Below are 3971 nucleotides of genomic sequence, written 5' to 3'. Positions count from 1 at the left end.
ACACTAATGCTAGGCAAGCCCGACCATTTACTCTCTCAACCCGAGCACAAAGCTCAAAACCAATTAACCATATACTTAAAATCAAATATTAATACTCATAGTTGAAATACTCAATTAAAACAATACGAAATACTGACATAACTGTAACTCCCAAAGACCTGGGGTCATGAGTCTAGAGCCTCTAACCAATACAGAGTCAAGAATCCTCAAAATAAGTATGTTCTAAAGTACGGAAATAATAAAGGGATAAGGGAGGAGTCGGGTCCTGCGGACGTCATAGCAGCTACCTCGACCACTCCTGGAACTCTGGAAACCAGCGGCTAGCTCAACTAAGCTCCCGAAGTACCTGAATCTGCACACAAGGTGCAGGGAGTAGGGGGTGAGTACTACCAACTCAGTGAGTAATAAGCATATAAAATGTCTCAAGATAAGAAATCCACGAAATGCCACAAAGTAAAGCTAAAACTAACAGTCCAACACCTAACTACGAACCAACAGCAAAACAACTTCAAATATATCAGTCAAGTATAATGTAAGGATGCAATGCAATGCACATGATCGCTACAGCGCGTAGCCCGATCCATTTAACGTTGACGGCGCTCACTGGGGGTGTACACAGTCTCCGGAGGGGCTCCTTCAGCCCAAGTGCAATATAATGATACCATTCGCTGCGGCGTGCAGCCCGATCCATACTCAGTCCACAATATGCATATGAGTCACGTAACAGATTCAATTAATTTCCCAATTTCCAATTTATTAAGGAGAATATACTTTACATATTTAACTTCAGGAAAAGTGACTTAGCATTTCATAACAGTGATTAAACACAGGACTGAGATCAAGGATTATACATAGCATGCTATCACAATGACATTCATCCTCTAAGGATGCTACAGATCGGCACAAGGCCCCAAACACGGCAATAAACCTAGATATATTCAATACAGGGTGCGTATCAGTCGCCAATATAGAAACATTCTTGTTCGGAATGGACTAAGTCTCAATCCCCAGTCATAACTAATCCCGCACCTGCCATGGGGTGCGAGTCACGCCCTACAATAGCGTCACAATGTGATAAGCCGGGGTTTCAAACCCTCAGGCCATCATATACACCAACTACTCACCTCTAACCGGCCGTAGACTGGTCCGCAATGCCTTTTCCCTTTGTATCGACCTCCTCGCGCGTCGAATCTAGTCAAAATCACAGCGAATACATAAATATAGGTTAAAGAAACATAACCCAATCAAAATACTCGAAAAGTACTAAATTCACGAAGTTGGTAAAACCCGAGCCCCGGGCCCACTTCTCGAAAAATTCCGAAAATCACACCAACAGATTCCTCGTCTCGCCACGAGTTCGTGCATATAAAGTTTACCAAAATCGGAGCTCGTTTGACCCTCCAAATTCCATTTTTACATTACAGCTTTCCAAGCCCTAGCTTGACCCGTTTTTGATGAATTTTCTACAATTTACATGTACTTTCTACCATAAATTCGAGTATTTAGGCCAAGGAACTTACCTCCAAGTGATTCTCAGTCAAAACCCTCGAATTTCCTTGCTCAAAGCTCTTAAGAACGTCAACAATGGAGGAAAAATATGAAAGGGTCGCGGATGAAATATTATTTTAAAACCCTTCTGTCGCCCAGTCCAGTTTTCGCTTCTGCGGTCCCGTAACCGCTTATGCGGGACCGCTTCTGCGGCCATATGACCGCTTATGCAGTTTTTCATTAAAACTCAAGGGCCGCTTCTGCGACCCCAATTTCCGCTTCTGCGGAAGCTCCCAACTCCACTCCAGACCACTTTTGCGACCGAGATTACGCTTCTGCGGAACCGCTTATGCGGTCCATTTCCGCAGAAGCGAACATACCAGATACCAGCAAAATTTGCCATTTCCTCAACTTGAATTTCATCCCGATAGCCATCCGAAATCACTCCGAGGCCCCTCAACCAATAGCACCAACACACCCCAAGACCTTATTCAAACTTGTTCCAATCATCAAAACACTATCGTTAACATCAAAATCATCGAATTACCACGGATTCAAGCCTAAGTTAAACTAAAACTTCCGAAACTTGCATTTGATCTAAAACCCGTCCTAAACACCTCCGAATGATCTGAAACTTTGCACGCATATCCAAAATCACCTAACGAAGCTACTGCAACTCTCGGAATTCCATTCCGACCCTCGGATCAAAATCTCACCTACCATCCGGAATTCACCAAAATCCAACCTTAGCCAATTCAAGCCTAATTCTACACCGGACCTCCAAATTCAATTCCGATTGCGCTCCTAAGTCACAAATCATCCCCCGAAACTAGTCGAATCATCGGAAATCCATTCCGAGCCTTCTAGCTCATAAGTCAACATTTGGTTGACTTTTTTCCAAACTAACCTTCTCATAAAGAGACTTATTGTCTCAATTCTAACCGAACTCTAACCAAATTACTTCAAATTCTCCAAACACATATAATGAAACATATAGAAGCATAAAACGGGGAAAACGGGGCGGTAACTCCCGTAACGACGGGTCGGGTCGTTACATCCTCCCCAACTTAAGCAAACGCTCGTCCTCGAGCGTATCCAGAGTTGTTCTAGAAGCCAACCAACAGCTAAACGATCTTACCAATCATATACCCGGGGTGATCCCTCGCCACCCTATTTCGCATAGACCCGATAACACAATATAGCCGAACTTCCACAGTCCCTTTAAGCCATAGACCATAGAACCACGTTGCACTTTTCGAAATCATACACAAGATCAGAACCTCACATCTATATTCAAAGTAAGCCTACACCAGCTGTAATAACCCATACTTGCACCCTCAGGTGAAAAACATATTATATACCGCCTAAACCAACCACTCGGAACTATAACTTCTATTCACAGCAGTTGTCCCCAGCAACCAATTACCGGCAGAGAACCTCTCACTAGCTAAAGCCTTATTCCAACACTCTCATATACTGCCAACGATGAATGAAACACGCTATAAACCGTAATCATCTCTCAGATCAACCATTCATGAAACCACCTCCCTTGACTGATATCACAACAGATTTCCGGGTCAAACCCCGATATTATCTTCCTAACAAGCTGGGATCAAATCTGTCCGTATGCATTAATGAACCCAACGATCACCTCGAATCCAACACCACTCTGGTGATATGATATCTCCATACAAGCCTAAACCACAACCTCAAGCTCATCAATACCATTACATCACAAGGCTGAGACTCCGTCTCGCATCGTAGAAATATAATAGCTGAATCTACCTCGAAAGGTCATACCCAACATACCATTTTACCGAGCGACACGCAATTACTCTTCCCGCTCGACCTCCACTATGAATCCCCTAATAGAACTGCACCATTGTGTGCCCATAACCAGCAAATCATACGCCCCACAACACAGAAAAGAAATAACTCCTAGATCTCCTCAGCTCACTAACAAGTTCAATAACGATCGAATTAACCTGTCCCTCAACAATTCAACTTGGGACTAACCAAGCTAACTCAAGCTACATACGTAGCCACACTGGCCTGCCAACGAACTCAATACTAAGAAGTCTGAAGCTGCTCCTTCCACTACTATAACCCCTGCCAGAGCCGTACGATACGGTGTCCGGTACCAATTAAGTACCGAAATCCAGAATCTCACCCGGCGATATGTCCGGCCACAAGAAATGCATCCGAACAGTCCCTCAATACTGGAACCGAATAAATGGTAGAAGCCTCTGCACTGGCATCTGCCATGAAGGCCCAATCAAGAAACATCAATCCTTTCCAGCCATCCGCTGGTCCTTGAAATATAAACCATTCTACTAGAACATAGTCTAATGCACCTTGCCACGCAACCTGTGGCATTTTCCGACATAGCCCATAATGCAATAGTTCAAAATCTTCCAACACTAAGAGAACCAGTCTGAATTCCAACATCACAACATAGCCTGTACATTAGAACTCCATATAAC

The sequence above is a fragment of the Nicotiana attenuata genome, unplaced genomic scaffold (genome assembly GCF_001879085.1).
Source record: "Nicotiana attenuata strain UT unplaced genomic scaffold, NIATTr2, whole genome shotgun sequence".
Classification (NCBI taxonomy): domain Eukaryota; kingdom Viridiplantae; phylum Streptophyta; class Magnoliopsida; order Solanales; family Solanaceae; genus Nicotiana; species Nicotiana attenuata.
This window is presented reverse-complemented; position numbering follows the sequence as displayed.